Raw genomic sequence first — 19,177 nt, 5'->3', positions numbered from 1 at the left:
TCATGTTGGCCACGCCTCCAAATATTGAATTAACATTAACAGCCTCTTGTTCATCTCAATGCTTTGCTCTTCACAGTGGAGGATGATTGTTTACAGCACAGGCAATTTCCAGTGGACATCACTGCCAAACTTTAGCGATTGGGTAAAATTTAGAACTTCAACAGAGTTAATGCCTCCAGGAAGCAATTGTTTCTCAATATCCAAGAGTCCAGACCCTCTGGATGAAGCAAAGCACAAATCAAGGGTCTGGTTTTTACCAGGCTAGTTCTCCAGGAACCAGCGAATTCTTCTGGAATTGTTTGGTTCACCCTGTTGGTTCTCTTACTCGAGCCAGATCCAAATAGGATTACCAGGGTAGAAATCTACACCAGAAAATGGACTTAAGAGTACGTCTTGCATGGACCCAGAAATATAATAGCTGGAGGACTGAGGTCCTATACATTTCTTACTGGCTCAATAGTCTTACTTTTTTTTTTCTTTTTTTTCTTTATTTATTTTTTGTCTTTGTTCCACTCAAAGGCCTAGTCTATATGGATGGCTGGATATGTGGGAAGATAACCTTTTCACTTACAACAAGCCATTTTTTCCATGTCATTAGTAAAAAAAAATCTACCAGTAGAACTATAACATTTTTAAATCAATATTAAGGATTTATTGACTTGAAACAAGCTCCTGTTTTTTGCTGAAAGTTACTTGTAAGTTAGTTTTGTCTAATTGTAAGTGTACTATAATATTTGCACTAAAACCCAGACAAAAAATACTTGGTGACTTTGTGTTTTTGCAGTGTAACATGCAGTGTGATGGGAGTTCAGGTTTGTGCAGCAAATTATTTTGTTAATATGAATATCTACAGCTGCAAGTCCAAACCAGCGTGTACACCCAAAAGAAGACAGAAGGTCTTTTCACATTTGACACCCTTCAGCATGTGCAATATCCTAATCTATCTTTACACTTGAGTGATTTTATTTTTTCCACAGTAGTCCTACAATATAAAATCTTAAAATGCTTAAATTGATGCAGCAGTTTACAAAATCTGTGGGCCCCGCAAAAAAATCTAAATACAACAGAACCAAATGTGTTCTCTGGTAGTTTGTGTTTTGGGTGATGATGATAATAATGTAACCCAGATACTGTGTGCAGATTTGTCCCTCCTTCCTGTCTTGCTTCTTTTCTCAGTTCCTCCCTGTCAGCATTTGCCAGTTCAGCGCGGGGTTGGTTTCTGTGCCCCTGTTCTTAATTGGTATTAAAGATGCCCAGGGCCCTCAAAACACACACAGAACCAGTCTCACACACACAGAGTGATTGTACACTGCTCTACAGTGGCAGTGGAGAGTGGCTGATGTGTGGAAAAATTAGCTTTGGGTGTCGAGAAAGCGGGGAGAAAAAAGCCTGTGAAGTAGTCCTTTGCGGGATGAAAACTGCAATGATATGGAATATTCTGCTCTTAATTACTGCCTGTTTATTCAACCCTCCCCCAGCTTTTAACCGCCCCACCAGCAATCACCTCCAACACATCCTCCTCCCTCTCTTCCATTCTCCCTCTCCGCCTTTCTCTGTTCTAACCTGGCATCTTTAGCGCCTCTACTACAAAGGGGGAGACAAATGGAGAGTCATTTACCCAAAAATCTAAGGAAGTTGTTAGCGAATAGGTTTTTAGCAGAGTAGTAGAAATGAGAGTGCCACGGTTCCTGTTCTTGTTTTTTTCTATGACTATACAGTAAGTGTATCTAGAAGTGCCAAAACTTAAAACTGCTGTTTAGATTTTTTTTTTTTTTTTTAGAGATTTTGGAGTTACCTTGAAACATGTGTGCATTCAGAAAGTGAAAATAAAATCTCTGTGGACAAAGGACCTGCAGTGCAAAACTGTTTTTACCGCCGTACATAAAAACACATCACGCCTGCAAGCTTTTATCCAGCCAGGCTTGATTTGTCACCAACTTGGCTCTTTTGCAGCAACACCAGGTAACATTAGCTGCCTGCACTGCGGATGCCTTGAGTTTAGAACGGCCTAAAGTCATGGAACACGTCGATGTTCACACAGCTTTTCAAGACCAACACCACAGCAAAACCAACATCAGGGCTAGGTTATGTCAAAATGTGTGATTTTCAAAACAGACAGCTAGATTACTCTAAACGTGGGTCATCACTCATGGTTTCTGTGGCCAGAAATTTTTTATTTTTTTCCCAATCTAGTTTAAAGTTCCATTTATACAAATGATATTTGGGAATTTATCATTTGAAGACCTTTACTTTCTTCTTCTTACCTCTTTTTCAAACATTTATGTTTCGCCCTCCCAGAAACATCTCTGGTGTGTTGTGCAGCAAACCAATGTCAAGCTTTTTCCCTTAAAGCTCAGCTTCGTCTGACTTTTGGTTGGTGAATTGGTGAGTGGCTGGGTGGGGGGTGGGAACAGAAATACTTCCCTGTCCCGTGGTGTGCAAGATACTGTATTAAAGCCATATTTCGCATCACACTTGGCAGAAATATAGAGTGTCTTAAACAATATGAACTATGTGTTAAGAAATAAATTGCTTACACCAGTAGAATTCTTACAGGAACACTTCAATCCAGACCCCCAAGACCAACCAGATCATTATTTCTTGCACATTTTCCCCAGCGCAAGCAGACATGGTTACTGATTGCAATAAAACACGCCGTGTGAGGTTAGAGGCTTGTGGAAAGGCTACCATGACAGTGACAAAACGGTGTGCCATTCATCTTCTTCATTTACACTTTTAAGGTTTCAAAGTTCTCAGCGGTGGCTGGAGCCTGAAGCCCCGGGATGAAGTCGGCTTAAAAATGGGTCGTCAAAAGGGTTTTAAAGGAATCCATGATTAGTTGTAAAAATAGATTTTTATTTACTTTAGATGTAAAAACAGTACAGCAAGATTACTGTAGGTTGTTTAGTATAAACTGCAATGAAATATTGTCACGTGGACATCGCCATGTTGTTTACGCTGCAATGCGAGAGAGTAGTTTTACAGGAAAAGCATAACTCTATGACAGAGAGGGAAGACATTCAGTTTCAGTTTCTGATTGGATAATGTATATTTTTGGCACACTCTTTTATGCACTTTAACACAATTCAAATCAGTTTGAAATAAAATATAATTGAAGGAAGCAAAGAAAGTTGCATCAAAACAGTTTGCAGGGCTTTCATGTCTTTATTCGACTTTGCTTTTCAAAAATAATTTACACCCAATAACTTTTTCACATTGTGGGATTTCTTTCAGTCCTCAACACTAGTCCTCTCTCTAGTCTCTTCTTCATGGTCACTCAGTTTGTGAGAACGGTCTGATCTGGGAGGGTTTAACACAAATGGATGGTCAAACTTGTTTAATATTTTTCTTTAAAAAATTACATGAAAAAATACATAGATTTTGTCAGTGTAACATGATGAAATATGTGCACTTTGGCCAGGCTGTGTGGACAGCAGTACGGTTCAGTCCTCTGCAAACAGTGACTGTTTAGGAGGTTTGCCTGAATGAAACTTTTAAACTGTCAAATGTGAGCAAATCTTATTCGATATTCTGCTAGAGTAATAAAAAAAACAACTTTGCGATTGCTGTGTTTACATTAAATAAGACTCATAATTAAAATCACATGCGGTTTGTCAAATTGTGTAATTTAATAAAATCAATGGAAATGCAGCTACTGACCAAATAATTGTGCAGTTTAACATTTCGAAAATAAATTTGTTCCATGGAAACATGACAGTTTTAAAAAACAACTCACTTTTCAATAAAAGTTTTGGCTTTAGAATGATGTGATCTTTTGGCCATATTGAAATTGGTTTATTTCGCAAAACTGCAATGGAAGCATTTTATTTTTTTGCATCACATGAACTAACCGATCAAGAACTGGAATTTCAAAATAGTTTTTTTCAACATTAGTGGAATATCGACAAAGTGTTGCGCACATTTGTAATGAAGACACAGATACTGTGTCACTGGTGTAACATAGTAATAAAGCTAGCTAGACTGAAAATAATCATTAAAATAGGAGGGGAAAAAAGGAACAAAAAGAGACAGAAACGTTAGATATGTCAAAGACCTCAGTGACATGTTCCTTACAGACCTGGACTTCAAACCATGACTCTCTTCTCAAAAGGACTCCTTTCTCTCATCTAATAAATGGCTTCCCTATTCAGTGCTTTAAAAAAAACCAAGCACAGCACCTAGACATCAACACTGCATGCACACACACACACCCCTACATGTCCACACCCACACACACACACACACACACCTCCTGGCAGCAGAAATCTTGACAGATCCCCTCTGACAGACAGGCAGGGAGATCAGAGTGAGGTGAGTGATGGAGAGGGAGGCAAAAGAGAAGAGGGATGGAGGGATGAGGAATACCCGTCAAATCCGTGACAGAATACAGGTGTTTGGGTTTGCCAGACAACTGTTCAGCCGCCTCCACTCCCCGCAGCATCCTGCCTGTATCAGACTACTCCGCCGTCATTGGCCGCCAGTCTCCAGAAGTCTGCCAGAAAGCTTCTATTGGGAGCTGAAGAATGTTAAACTAAAGAGAGGGAGGAGAAAGAAGTGTTTGACAAAGAGAGGAGAGAACAAGTGCTCCTCTTGAAGAACTTCCCTCCCCCTGTTGCTAACATTTGGCTGAACTTTGAGGTGGGTGCCTCCCACATGACTTATTTTCTGTAAGGTCAGACAGAGAGAGAGAGAGTAAAAGACTGAAACAAGAATGTATTGCAAAGATGACGTTTAGGGGTAACAGTGAAGCCGGAGCTAATAGAAATACCAGGGCTTTGGCAGGTTTTACCAATATAGATGTAGAGAGTCCATCTCTCTCAGAGTTGCTTTCACTTGTTCTAAAGTAGTGAAATATAAAGACAGCAAAGCCAGAAGTAAAGGTTCAGGTGGAATATAGAAGCCATATACACTCACTGGTCACTTTACACCAACAGAATTGGGCTAGATACAGTTCTGCTTTAATTAAGGCTGATAGTCTGGTAGACCCGGTTTGACTCGGGACCAAAACTGCAACATTTGTTACAGTTTTATCTGGGGCGGTTCTCTTTCTCACTGCACAGAGTCAAACTAACCACAGCCTTTGAGCAACATGTTCACCTCCTCACCAGCGGTGGCGCTGCACCTAGTATCACTGAAGGAAACGGCCAAATGCAACATCCTTCTTCACAAAATGTTAACAAAAAAAGGAACAGGATTTGATTGTATTTAACTTTTGTCTTTGGTAAAAGACCATGAGCCATCACTCCCACTAACGCTTGACTCGTGCATTTGCTTTGGTTTTATTTACCCAGAACGCCCTGCATTGTAGTCCACATATTCATTCAAACTGCGCCGAGTTCACTGCAACAAAATGAGACTGAAGTTTGTTGGCAGACCAGACTTTTGGTCCATATTAGAAGTGGTTTTCTCTTTCACAGCTCGCCAACTCCCGTATTTTCCGGACTATCGAGCACACCTCACTATAAGCCGCACCCACAATTTTTTTTTTAAATACTGGAAACGTACATATATAAGCCTCACCGGGAAATAAGCCGCTGATATCTCCGCCGCTCTTGGTTTTCCACTTAATAAATCTACTATTAAGGACGCAGCCATCTGTCTCCAACGCCGAACCATGGATTCGTTCACGCCGAGCTTATGTGTAGCGGCTATCGATTTGTGCTACCAGATCGATAGCCTTCAATTTAAAAGCTGCATCATATGAACTTCTTTGTGTGGTTTCCATGATGAGGGGGAATGAGTTTGAAAACATTTCTCCTTCGTGCCTGCTGCTGGCATGTGCTTGTTCTAAATGAAAATCAGCACTTTCTTCTTTGATTTCCAATTTTGACTTCCAATGATTCACTTCATTCTAAAGAGCCCTCTGGTGGTTGAAGAAAAATCCACAGAAAAGCCGCACCGGGCTGTAAGCCGCATGATTCAAAGCGTGGGAAAAAAGTAGCGGCTTATAGTCCAAAAAACACGGTACTAAAGGCCGTTGTGGATGCAGCCTTATTCCTCTGACAGTAAAGTGTCTAAAACATTTATCAGAGATTTCAGTCCATGTTGACATGAACCCAGTACTCAGATGGATTGAGGAGGTTCACACACACCCATACACACCCCTGCACATGCATGTTGTCCTCCCGTAGTGTTACGAGGTTTATAGAGAAGTTTCTCAACTGATTTAAACCGATTCCTTGATACAGTAATCTGGATGTTTGCTTGTTTCAGTGTGTTTACGTCGTGGACCTTTGGAGAAAAGCTGTGCAGGTTTTTGTTGTCCATGTCCTGTTGTTACAGCAGATGAAGTCATTTCACTAGGAAGTAGATAAGAGAAAGGCAATGTTTAACCATACACAGATAGTCCGACTAAACCATCCTGCCTAGCAAGAGCACAAACATTTAGCCTAAAGAAATCAATTTAGATAAAACATTGACCCCAGTTAAGATTGGAGACATAAACAGGAGGGAAGCAGGACACACATAATCCCTTTTCATTTCATTTTCCTTTTGCTTCTGTACGTTCTTTAGCTTTCCTGAATGCTAATTCTGTTCCTCAGCACAGCAAAGCTCATACTGGGTAATCTGTATGGTAATAGAACTGCTTGAGCCCAACTTAACACACAAATGTGTCAAAAACGCGGTCCGAATACAAAGAAACAGAAATACGAGAACATGAAAATGAATCCGCTCATCTCAAAAGGAAAAAAATATATATATATATATATGCTGCCATGATATTCAGTGGTATTAATTTTCTAATTCCACATTTTCCGTGTTCAGATGTTCAGGAGAGAGGACTAATAGCTGAAATTATATTTGGTAATAATTCATGCAGAGTGGACTCCCTTTGAGCACCGGAGGGACCTGGCTGAAATTCATCAGAAGGAATCAGATAACAGCTCTGTGATATCATGTTTTATACCGTCTGCCGCTTGCTCAAAGTTTCATCAGGGAGCATATTTAAAAATAAAATAAAAATGACTACATCAGTCTTTAGCTCACCACAAGCTGACTTAGCAGAGCTTGTAGCAGTAAGACAGCGATATCTGAAGGGAGCTGTTTGTAATGTTACACAGTCACAAATTAATATTTAGCCTGTCAAAAAGAATCAATCAATCAATCAATCAAATTTTATTTGTATAGCACATTTCAGCAGCAAGGCGTTTCAAAGTGCTTTACATCATATCAAACACAGAAACACAAAGTCATCAAGTTGGGGGTTCTTGCTTTTGCATCCACAGAAGGTTTACCTGTTACACTCCTACTGTGTTATATGGAACAAAATACCTATTGCTATTTTTATTCCCACTCACGCTCACAATCACACAGTTTGAAATGATGTAAACAGCCTTTTAATGGGCTTCTGGCACAAGGCTCCCTACACCTCTTTCACGGAATTTCGAGCAGGGACTCCGCCGTCCCTCACGGATTTTTGTGCAATTCTGTGGTACCTGTTAGTGTCTAGAATTTACAGGGTTTGTGTTACGCACAGTGACCCACAGTCACTCGTCGTTTTTCTTCCGGCACGAGGCTCTGTACACCTCTCACGGAATTTTGCTCTGGGACTCCATCGTCCCTCAAGGATTTTTGTGCAATTACAACATACTGTAGAATCAACAATCAAAACATGACATTAAGTCACGTTCCATCAATAAAGTTGTAATTGATTACGTTTCAAATACAATCCTAAACAGGTGGGATTTTAGTCTAGATTTAAAGGAAGTCAGTGTTTCAGCTGTTTTACAGTTTTCTGGATGTTTGTTCCAAATTTGTGGTGCATAGATGCTGAAAGCTGCTTCTCCTCATTTGGTTCATCATTAAGAAGACCTGAGAGGTCTGGAAGGTTGATACAACAACAGCAGATCTTTAATGTATTGTGGTGCTAAACCGTTCAGTGGTTTATAAACTAACAACAGTATTTTAAAGTCTATTCTTTGAGCTACAGGGAGCCAGTGTAGGGACTTTAAAGCTGGTGTTATGTGCTCTATCTTCCTGGTTTTAGTGAGAATGCCAGCAGCAGCATTCTGGATCAGCTGCAGCTGTTTGATTGATTTGTTGGACAGACCTGTGAAGACGCTGTTGCAATAATCAATACGACTGAAGATGAACGCATGGATGAGTTTCTCTAGATTTTGCTGAGACATTAGTCCTTTAATCCTGGAAATGTTCTTCAGGTGATAGAAGGCCGACTTTGTAACTGTCTTTATGTGGCTCTGGAGGTTCAGGTCAGAGTCCATCACTACTCCCAGGTTTCGGGCCTGATCGCTGGTTTTTAGTTGTAATAACTGAAGCTGTGCATTGACTCTAGATCGTTCCTCTTTAGGTCCAAAAATAATAACTTCAGTTTTGTTTCTGTTCAGCTGGAGAAAAAATTAGAGTTTATTTTTCAATGTCATATTTAAACCATATTTCATTTATAAAGGTCACAATTTAGTCGCCATTAGTAAGCTAAGTATTTGGTTTCCAAACTAAATATTTATCTAGCAAGTGAAATATTTAGCCTGCTAGCTACATTTTTAGTTAGTAGGCTAAATACTTGGCTTAAAGCTATATATTTAGTTTGGAGCTAAATATTCAGATCCAAACTGAATATTTGAGCTATTTGATATTTGACATTTCAGGGTTTGAGCTAAATATTTCTCAGACATTGTTATTGAAATTTCACAATCTTGAAGGACTTTTTACCTCACTGAACACTTGAACCTGTCTTCCTCCGTACCGCTAGTGAACTTAGTGCTCACTTCCTGATTTTCTGTTCCTTTCTGGATTTTTCTGATTGCCAAGGCTGGAGCCAGTTTATCTCCACTTCTGTAATCCCTCTGGTCTGGTCCAGTGCCGGTGTTCTACCAGATCATCCTACGCTGTCAGAATAGCATACATGCAGTGGGTATGCATGCTTGTGCATGTGCATTAAGAAGTCAGACCTTCAGAGGAGTCGTCAGTTCAGCATACGCAACAAGTTACAACAAAAATAAGTCAATAAATAGTTTTCAATGATAACTAGATAGATATACATGCATTGTCATGGTTTCAAAGTGTATTCAAAGCAGAGACTAGCTAGAGCTGCAGTCAACTATAACACACGGTTGTGTAAAACTTGCCTCCGGCTGCTTGATAATGGTCTGACTAGTTAACCGCTTAGTCAGGATATCATACAGCTTTTAATAACAAAGTGTATGACGATCTACATCATGATTCTATGTGGCTGATTAAATAAATCATATGGTAATGACAGTGTATACTTGTCTGACAGCGTCAGTTCGTTCTAAGCGTATGATAATCTGTCAGCGTATGACGATCTGACAGAACACCGGCCATGTTTGATCCTTTTGAGCATGTGTCTCTTTCCTATCCACAGGAACTGGTAGCCAGTATTAATGTGCTGAAGTAATAAACTTTTCAGCCTACTGACGTTATAAGAACATAACCACAACATTACATGTCAAGACTGAAGATGATAGAAATTGTTAGAAAAAAATCCTACAGATTGTTTAGTTTATATTGGAGAAAGCTGTGACCAATGAAAACAAGAGCAAAAACAGACAAAGTGTGTAAATAAAAAAGAAATGGGGGGGGGGGAAATACAGGAAAGAAATAGACAAAACTTATATCCTGAATTGGCATAAATTAGTTATGCACTTTGATCATCTGCCTATTAGTGATTAAGGGAGAATAATGAGGAGACATTCTAAATGTTTTGATTGTAGTCTGCATTTTTCTAAGCAAAAATATCCTTTCTCAAGCTTTGAGGGTGGTGCAACCCGCTCTTGGATTGGAGGGTGGAGAGAAGGAGGGGGCTGGAAAAAGCAGAGGGTGCCGACCTGCTTCCAATCCTGCTTTGTTAATTCATCTGTACCACATCAGCAGTTCCTAATGAATGCTGCTGGATATGCCTCATCGCAGGGCAGTCTTGTCTCTTTATACAACAAGATAAAGAAAACTCTAACCTTGCGCAGGCAGAATCGACCCGCTGCAGGTATCCACGTGTCGACCTTTAGGACAAATTCAACTTAAAGACACACGCGTGACTTTTGCCGTGTTTTGGAGGGAGCGGGACACTAAATTGGCCCCCATCTTACCGCCGGTGTACACAGGCAGTAGACGTGTCTCAGTTCTTAAGCGGCCCGCTAATCACACAAATTATTGCTTCCAATTAGCACTGTGGTAGTAATTAATTCCCCCACTATCACATCGCTTAGCGTGCTTTCTCACCGTGGCTCCTGTTTTCTCCAATCCTGTCACCCTTGTTTGTTTATTCCTCAGACATTATTTACATTTAAAGGCTTAATGAACAGTGTAAGCCATGCGCTGCTTGTGAATAGGTGGTTTGAAGGCACCAAGGGTCAAAGACAATGGGACTGCAGAGCAGCGCTGGGGAAAACTCCCACCGAGAGCGTTCTTTACACCAACACTGACTGCGCCCTCCCTTCCTCTTCCACCTCTCTAATATGGATTAATAAAGTGATAACGGTCTTTGTTAATTAATATGAGCATGCAGTACTAATTACTCTGCTGTACGACAAGCAAGCTGTTGAACCCGTAAAAGGAATGGTGTCAGATCCGACTGGCAACGGTACAACGCTGGGGCTGCGTTCTGACGAGCAGCAAAAGGGAAAGGGGCGCAGGGAGGGAGACAGAGAGGTTTGTGAATAATCGTGGTGCAGTCGGGAAGCTGTGGCGTTCATAAGAGCAGTTAAATAGGCACAGGAAGACGTGTCAGTCAGCAGTCAGTGTGTGTAGCTCACACGCTGTAGGAGCAGCGGAGAGCCAGACGCTGCAGAGCAGCTTTCAGCTACGCTTAGCAGTTAGCACAGAAACTTAAAAATATGTGACGTGCTACAGCAAAACCAGAAAAAAGTCACCAGACAGAGGAAAAAAGATCAATTTCTGATGTATTTTTGCTAAATATACGTACTAGTTCAGTTTATGAAGAAACCACGCCATGCTTTACACAGCAGTTTCTGAGGTTTTAGATAGAGAAGCACCAATCCGATATTAATATCTGTATCGCTCCCCATGTTGACAAAAGAATTCTGTCACTAGATCAGGTATCAGTGAAAATGTGTCTGATCCATAAAGGTAGATCTATACAGTCTAATTCTATGCTTTGTACTCTGAGCAAAGTTTATAATTTATCTTACATTATATTTAGAATTCCTAATTGCACTTTCTGAACCATTTGAATGAAGGTTTGTTGCAGTTTATTTTTACATGTTTGACCAAAGTAGTCAACGGTTTGATGTTGTCAGTTTCAGTTTCTTTCTTATCTATTTCACATCGGCTGTTCCACTCCTGACTGAACAGATTAAAGTTGTATTGTTTTTGTCTTTGACAAAGCTTCTGAACTTATTGCCATTTTTAAGTATGCTGTAGTTATAAAATAAGTTTGTAACTAAGTACATTTATGTTTGTGTTTAAAAAAAGAAACATTTTAAGTCATTTCAGGACTGTTTTCCTGAATCAGATTTCTAATTGTTTTGTTTCGGACAATAAGCTTAACGTTTGAAAGGAAGACGTGGCTACTTGTCACCAACACAACATTTCAAGGAGACAGATTCAGCAAAATGGAATTTCCAAAACTATTTATATTTCTTAACTTCCTCAATAAAGAGAGAAAGAATATCTCACTCATTATTATTTAGTAACATTTTCAAAATCAGAAGTTAGCGTACAGAATAATTCCTGTCTCTTTAAGAAATGAGGGCAAGCCCAGATGATGATGTCAGGGCTTTCGAAACCTCTGATAGGTTAACAGACCGATTTGAGTTAATTGTTGACTCACCTGTGGATGTATTTAAGGGCCACGTCTAGAACAAACACACTGTTTTCTTGTTTGATGCGACAGGGAAGTTAAAAGAAATCAGCCAAAAAATCAGGAAGAGAATTGTGGAGCTCCACAAGTCTGATTCATCTGGAACGAATTGCAGATGCTTTAAAGTGCTTCTGTTCAAACACAAATGCAAAAGGAAGAACTTGACGGAAATGTCCAATGTGTTTCGGTCTGAAATGTGCAGATCAAGCCCAGAACAAAAGCCACAGACATGGTGAAGCTGGTCAGACAGAGTCAGTATCCACAATGAAACATGTCCTGTAATAACATGGGCTGAATGGCCACTCAGCAAGGAGGAAGCCATGGAAACATCCAGATTGCAGTTTGCAAATGTCCTCAGAAATGAAGAGCTTTGTTCCTAGAAACCTGTCCTGTGGTCTGATGAATCTGAAATGGAACTGTTTGGCTATTATAACAATTTTAAGGAAAAAAAAGGGGGACGCTGGTAAACCTGGGAACACCATCCAAGCTGTGAACTATGGCGTTGGCAGCATCATGTTGTGGAGCTGGTTTGCTGCAGGATTCCAGTTTATCTTCCAAATGAGAAACGGCCCTAAACTTACATCAAACTGGTGACAGCTTATGGACAAGAAACTCAGTGTCTTGGTGGCAGACATCCGAATTAATAGCAGAGCTAACCTTTAGCATAACACTTTTGCTAACTTTGAAAATGTTTAGCATACTTAGCTTTCCCTGAATTGATTTTCCCAGATGTATTCTAAATTAGTTTCTTTGCTGTTTTGTAAACTTCAGATTAATAAAGTTAAACATCTGTGTTGAAGTTCAGGTTCTTGATTAGCAGTTTATATTCATGCTTTTACACTGAAACAGGTATAGACTGTTAACGCAGCACTTCCTCGCCTCAAATTCTCTTTTTTCCCCTAATAGCTTTATTTAAAACAAGAAAATATACAACAAAAAAATGGATAGTAGAGAACAAGATAGTAACAAATTATAAGCAATGGAAATTATAAGGTCCAAATCAAATTGGTTCTCAAATGCAAATGGCTTTGGCACTTCAACTTCATTTTAAGGACTGTATAAAGAGTCTGATATATGTTTGGAGTAAAGAAAATCTGGACAAAATCAGTTTTGTTTCTTTTTGCAGATGATATTATTTACTTATTGTAAATAAAACATTTAACAGTAATATGTAAAAGTTCTGTATCACTCAGATCATAGTTTCCCATTCCAAATAAAACAACCTTTCTTTAAAAAGTAATTAAAAAAAGAAAGATGAAAAAAGTTTGTCACATTATTTCAGAGTATTCCTGTATGGCAACAATCCCAAAACAGATTCTCCACTTGTGATGCGAGCGGATGATGATTCTGTACCCAGAATGCATTGCTACAGAACAACAGCATGTAGTTCTACAGTAAACAGTTTAAAATCTACTGATGTCCCGCATGCTTCTGACCAAAACCTGCTGGTAACTGCGCTTAGCAACAGCACAAACATTACTCACCAGTTAGAAAACTGAAACCACCATATATAGCAAATAGAAATAATTTTGGTCATAACTGACTTAAAACAAGAAAAGTTTGGTCTGATTTAACTTCAGGCATTGAGAAAAAAAAAATGTGTATGAGTCTTTTTATTTACTGCTTCTGGTTTAATGGCACCAAGTTCAAACCAGAATTATTTAATTATTGTTTGGCATACTGTACTCAGGTGTGCATCTTGGTCATAGTCGGAAAAGAGATTTTATCTTGAGGGACTTCCAGGTAAAATAATGGTTAAATACGTTTTTTAACTTGCAGCATATTTCTAAAAGATACTGCGAGTGTGTGTGTACTGTCAAAATCTTACGTTATCTTTTAAAATGAGAAAAGAAACCTCGAGTGTGTAGTGTCAACTTCTGTCAAAATATCGCAGTCCGACCTCAACGTAAAACCTTTCATGTTCTGTACATGATCTGTTTTTTGTTTTTTTTTAATTGTAAAATTGTTTTACTCAGATTATTACTTATCTATCTTCCTTGTTTTGTGTTGACACACCCTGGAAGCATCAGCTCCTTGAGAAGTGTGTTTAAGTAACAGCAGAGTTGAAATAAATTATCATTTTTCCTTTGGATTCAGTTTGATTTTTGTTTTTGGGGGGTTTTTTCATCCCGTGCCTCTTGACATTTTTTTTCTTTTTAGAAACTAAATAATGATATTTAATCATAATTTAATGTGTATTTAAGTTGATCTAAAATTGTGTCAGGTATAGATTTATCTTTTAAGTTTGATATTTTATTGTATTCCATGATAACTGCCCAAAAATTAAAACCAGATTTACTTTATTTTTAATAATGCTGTAAATGAGAGCAAGAACATTCACTGCCTTCACTTCAAGATATGTTTCTTTGCACACTCTTCCCCCTACTGGCCTGAATTCATAACCATGAGAGCTACCCATAGAGAGTGTGTTCATTAAAACACTACTACTTTTTATCTATAATTCATAGAAACATGTTTTGAAATTAATACCCAAATACGATGCTGTATTTTGATGCCATAACTGTGTGTGTATGTGGAGTAGATATTCAGCTGTTTTGCTGTAGCATCAGCATTATTTTTTAAATACATGTATGTTTTGAATTCCTCTTTTGAAACTTGTTTGTGCGCCTGCTGCTGTCCGCTTGCTTTAAACTTAAATTCACTTCAAAGGTGTTCGCTAAAAATCAGGTCCATTTCAGGTCAAAATGCAGTCGTAAAAATGTAAATCTTTATCATTAAAAATATGCAGCATTGTCATAAAAATGTGTCCTCTGCAACAAAAAGGGTGTAGATTTTTATTTATTTATTTATTTACAGAAACAACTGGTACAATGCATCATTACTTACTGGAGACTGAAGTATAAGAAATGCTTCATGGAAATTGAAATCTTCTCTTACGAAACATTTCTGGTAGAAAGAAAGAGAAAGAAAGAAAAGATGAAAGAAAGAAAAGATGAAAGAAAGAAAGTCCATCTCCTGTTGAGGTCCAATTGATAGAAAATAAAACAAAAACAAAAGATTACACATTTGCTGATATGAACTTTATAGGTGCATATAAATCAAACCAATTTTGGGATTTTATTTTTTTTTTGTCCTTTCAATTTTTTAATTACAACAAAATGCAATAAGAACAAATACCAACTCTACAAGTAGAGCATTCAGAAACAGTTGTCCAGCCACATAAAATAGGTCAGTGTACACTTTCCAAAACACAACACTTTGGAAAGGGTACACCGACCTATTTTAATGGTAACTAAAAAATTAATGGTTACTAAAAATAAATATGTTAGTATATTAAGCGAAGACAGTCAACAATTATGTCCAGTCAAAGTGTGTGACAAGAGCCCACAAGTCTGGAAACAAATCTAGTTTCAAATGAAGTTTTGCAGGAATTCTTTCCATTATGTCGACAATTTTTTTTAAACTGAAATGTGGGATTCAGTGATTTAAGCAAAAAAAAAAAAAAGTGTTATCATTTTGTCATCTCCACCATAAAACAGAATTGGAGTATTTTAACTTTCTTTTTTTCCCAATCCAAACTGGCACCAAACTCAAGAAATAATATTTTGGATCAAGTGGCAAAATAAATGTGATCATAGTTCAAGTTTCTCCTTGAATCAGACATGACTTTTTCTGAGTGCGGCTGTGTTGCCATGCTGGTTTATCCTGGCTGTGGAAGTGAGGCAGCCTCCCTCCTCTGCAGGCAGCGGCTTGGCGAGTGCATCAGCGCGCCACGCCGCACAGCCACAAACGCTCCTCCAAAGTAGGTTTGAGGAGAATTAACGGCGCTGCAAGACGTGATTTTCTGACAATGGCTATTAAGAATTAATCAGCCTGGCACTCAATAATTTATTGCACTTCCCAAAGTCCCCCATTAATTTTTGAAACTCTCCGTCCCTGACTATTATTTGTATGAAATCTTAGGAAATTTCTAAGTAATCTGCTTGAGTGACAATAATCCATTTAGAGGAACAATTGATGTTAAGACAATCGCTAGAATTATTATGTATATCTGAGGATCAAAATCATTCGCTTATTTTTTTTAGCATTTTATATTTTTTAGTTATTTTTAGCTTGTTTCTTGTTTTATCATAAAGTTTCCTTAATGGTGTTGTGTTGCTACAGTAACGCCGTACAGGAAGTTGACCCTGACAAAGTCTGTGCATTAATCCGTCTTGATTTTATTCACATTTTGCGTGAAGTAAAAATATTTTGGATCATTTTTGTCTTTGAGTATTTGTGTGACTATTTTCCCAGATGAGCCTTCATTCATATTGAAATCAAGAAGTCTCATGCAGGACCAAGAAAAACTAGAATACCTGAAGCTTTTACTGTTTGTGTGAAACCAGCAACTTAGATCAACAAAATAATATATCATCTTATATCATTTTTAAAAATCACTTTCCATCCTTAAAGTAAATTTTTAAAAATACATTGAAAGCAATAATTAATTTATCAACCCATAATTTGTAAAAACATGTGTGGGTGTTGATGCTTTTACTGTCTTCACAAGCGGACCTGCTACTTAGATGCACGGATGGTTATAAATATAGAATGCTGCAGAAATGTGCTGCTCTGTGTATTAACAGAATGTATTGACAAACACAACTCATGTTACTGCTTTTAATAAACTGTCTAGAAAAAAACCCCGCGTCATTCTGTTTGTAATTGTTCTGCAACCATCACTTCCTTCCGTTTGATTTATGGGGTAAATGTGTTTTTAATAAGAGAGCTACAGGGTGAGGGTGGGGGAGGGGGGACACACCAGAACAGAAAGGAGCGGGAGAAAACACAGAGATAGGAAAGAAGACAAGATGTTGACTCTCGGTAGAAGTTAACTCACTTGATCAGAAAAAGAAAAAAAGAAGAAGAATAAAATAGAGCCACTGTGGCCATCTTTTCTCAGAGACTAAATCTAATACCCTTGATTCGAAGCAACAGCCCAGTGGTCATTAGGGTATTATGTGTAGCCGAAAGCAACGGTGTCAGCTTCCCTATGCTAATGGGACCGTGCCCCAGAAAAATTAGCATGGAGCTCTCAGGGGCGCCGAGATCACCTTGCTCTTCAGTTGTTCTCATTAAATATAAAGGGAAGCAGTCATTGGCATTTGAAAAGCAGTGACACCTGCTCCATGTGTGGACAGAGTTCCAATCTACGGATGGATGGATGAAGATCTCAGAGAAATAACATCTGAGAAATACACAACATTGTCTGTCTGACTGGACTTTTCAAACCCAACCGATTCTACAGGTTGGTAATATTTACTCTGCTGACTTTAACATAAAGACAACTTTAAATCTTCATCTGATGTGTATTTGTGCTGCTATTTTTCTTAGCTAAGGAGGAGAAGACAATGCTTTTCTGGGAAATAAGATTATGAACAAATTGCTGGCCTCCGTGCTGCACTTCATCTTTGAAATTTAAAAACACACGCACACACCCTTTAAGAAAATATACAGGAATGTTTAATAGCAAAAAAAAAAAAAAGTCAGACAAAGAGCAGAAATTGTAACAAAATCAGGGGTAAGTGTAATAACTAGAGCTTCTGTGAGATAAAACAAAAATAGAAACTCTGCTATAGAGCTGTGAACATGCTAACCTTCAATCACTGCAGCTGTTTGTGTGTCACTAGATTGTTTCATATCGTAGACAAAAGGTATAATTCCTTTAAGAGCCAAAATAACAATGTGTGGCTCTTTCCATTGGTAAAGTGTGGAATCCATGTGGTGCTATTTCTGTTTTAGATGGAAAATGAAACTGTTGTTCCACCTAGTAGAACTATAGGAAATACAAAAAGCAGGTTCAATATTAAAACCAAACAAGATTAAAAGTCTAACAAGTTTATTACAATAAAATAATAAAAGAAATCCTAAAAACTGTACAGTAAATGATGCCTAAACTCTTTACTAAAAGCACCTCTCTAAAGCTCTAAACTGTCCAGCAGTCTGAATGGTAAATACGTAGTGCGGTCCCCCCGCTCCAGTGGCCGACCCCCAGCCAGACAGCCAACACTTGGACCGGAGGGGCCGGCGTCTCATCCTCGGGCCGGGCGGTGGCAACAAGTGCTAAATACTGGAGCATCAACACCTCTGATACCAGACCTTCATGATGAAAGATCAGTTCTTAAATCCAAGTATCAAAACTTTGAATACTTCAGTCATTTGGGATAATGTGTCTTAGTAATAGCACATCAGAACATAACTAAATCATTGAGATTCCATTAAACAGACAGGTTGGTGGGAACTACTTTTTCTTCCGCCTGCTAAGTGAGTAATGCGTCAGGACGATGGCAGCGGATAAATGGTATTCCTATTATGATAAGTTGTTTCTCCACCATTAGCACACAGAGCAGTGAGTACATGAGGATGATTAACAGCGTTAAGACCCTCCTCCTGGCTCTGATTGGTTGCATTTCTTCAGATGACAATGATAACTGAAGGAGGAAAAGGGGGAGCTCGACTGTTCCCCAAAAACTGCCATAACATGATGATAATAACAAATATTTACTTTTTATAAAAGTTACACACAGCAGCATAAAGACTTTTCCAGTCAGCCTCATTTCAAACAGCAACTCCTCCTAAAGCCTACGTGTGTTATAACAGGTTTCTGTTCCGATGCTTTTCTGTTTATTTCTCCAGCAGCATAATTGTTACTGGTGATCTGGAGGTGATGTTTGCTCTACCGGCTCTGCAAATGTTGTATAAAAGAATGCTGTAAAGGCGTGTGTGTGTGGGTGTGTGAGAGGGGGTGTGTGTGTGGGGGGACATCAGCTGTAGAGTGAATACGGATCAGTCTCCTAGAGGCTAAGTGAGATTGCTGCTCTAATATCCCCCCATTACGCTCAGTTCAGCCAACCAGTCCTGTCGCTGGTCATCAAGTAACCATGTGTGTGTGTTTGCGTGTAGGCGTGCAGGGGTGTGTGGGTGTGTTCATGGCTTTGGGGATAGAATGTTCAAATGTTTGCATTTTTAGTGTGCTTGTTTAGAGCAAAGTGTCAGATTGCAAAATATAAGATGACAGCACTGATTTAGCCTCCCATGCTAATCAGTTCTCTTGTGTTTACCTGTCACTGTGTGTACCTGAGTTTGAATTTGTTTGTTAGTATGCCTGTGGGTGTGTGGATATATTTTCCCCTGTCCATAATTTTAAGGGTGTCTACATGTTTGCAAGACATTAAAACAAACCAAAAAAAAACATTATTTGAAGCTAAGGACATGATTCTGTACTAACTAGATCTGGAAGGAAAAGCAAGTTGCAATTAAAATCCTAATATTAGATTGCAGTGTTATCTGGGATATTTAGTGTGATTGCAACAAAAGAAAATCAAGCATAATTTAAAAAATAAAGCTCTTTGGCGGGAACACATCACTTCCCTGAAT

The sequence above is a fragment of the Xiphophorus hellerii genome, chromosome 4, assembly GCF_003331165.1.
Source record: "Xiphophorus hellerii strain 12219 chromosome 4, Xiphophorus_hellerii-4.1, whole genome shotgun sequence".
Lineage (NCBI taxonomy): Eukaryota > Metazoa > Chordata > Actinopteri > Cyprinodontiformes > Poeciliidae > Xiphophorus > Xiphophorus hellerii.
Note: the sequence above shows the minus strand (reverse complement) of the source record.